Here is a 1,280-nt window from a genome sequence, read left to right as displayed (position 1 = left end):
AGTGAGGTACAACACATAATGAAGGCTGTGATGTTTGATTTTCATCAGTAAGTATTTAAACTCTTTATTTCCAAGAAACAAAGTTATATCATCAAAATTTTGATTGTTGATAATGTATTTTCTTCCAGTCTTATTGCCAACTTTTTCATTATATATTCCAGTTTCTCATATTATTTGCTAAGCATATAGAATGAATAAGTATGGTGAAAGACTACAGCCCTGGTGCACACCTTTCCTTATTTTAAGCCATTCAGTGTACCCTTGTTCTATCAAATGACTGCTTCTTGGTCTGTATAAAAGATTTTCATGAGCACAATTAAATACTCTGGAATGCCCATTCCTTGTAATGTCATCCATAAGTTGTCATGAACACACAATTGAGAGCCTATGCATAGTCAGTAAAGCACAAGGAAACATATTTCTGTTATTCTCTACTTTCGGTCAAGATCCATCCGACTTCACCAATGATATCCTTCACCACACATTGTCTTTGGTGTCCGGTTGGGTTTCTGGCAGTTTCCTATGGATGTATTACTGATGATATTTTTAAATTATCTTCAGCCTAATTTTATCTGCATGTGATATATTAATAATACTGTCAGATGATTTCTGCATTCTGTTGTTCACCTCTCTTTGAAATGATTACAAACACGGATCACTTTCTATAAATTGGCCACGTCTCTGTCTTCCCAATTTCTTGGCATAGATGAGTGAGTTCCTTCAGGGCTGTATCTGTTTGTTGAAATATTTCTAATGGTAATCTGTCAAGTCCTGAAGTCTTGTGTTTCACCAATGCCTCCAGTATAGCTTGGACTTCATTTTGTACTGTTGTTTTTGTTGTTATGTGCCATTGATTTGGTACCAACTCATAGTGACCCTCTGCAGAAAAGAACAAAACAATGTCAGGTCCTGGGCCAATCTCATGATTGTTGCTACTCTTGAGACCAGTGATACTGCCACTTTGCAAAACCAGCTCACATAGAGTCTTCCTCTGACCTTTCCCCTCCACTTTAATAAATATAATATCCTTCTCCAGTGACTGATACCTTCTGACAACATGTCCGACGTATGAAACACAAAGTCTGGTTATCCTGAATTCCAAAGAGCACTAAGGATCTATTTGTTTTTTTGACAGTCCATGGTACTTTCAATATTTTCTCCAGTACCATAAGTCAAATGAATCAATTATTCTGTGGTCTTTCTTACACACTGTGCAACTTTCCCATGCATATGAGATTATTGAAAATACCACAGGAACACCTTACTCCTCAAACTGACAT

The sequence above is a fragment of the Chrysochloris asiatica genome, unplaced genomic scaffold, assembly GCF_000296735.1.
Source record: "Chrysochloris asiatica unplaced genomic scaffold, ChrAsi1.0 scaffold00619, whole genome shotgun sequence".
NCBI classification, from domain to species: domain Eukaryota; kingdom Metazoa; phylum Chordata; class Mammalia; order Afrosoricida; family Chrysochloridae; genus Chrysochloris; species Chrysochloris asiatica.
This window is presented reverse-complemented; position numbering follows the sequence as displayed.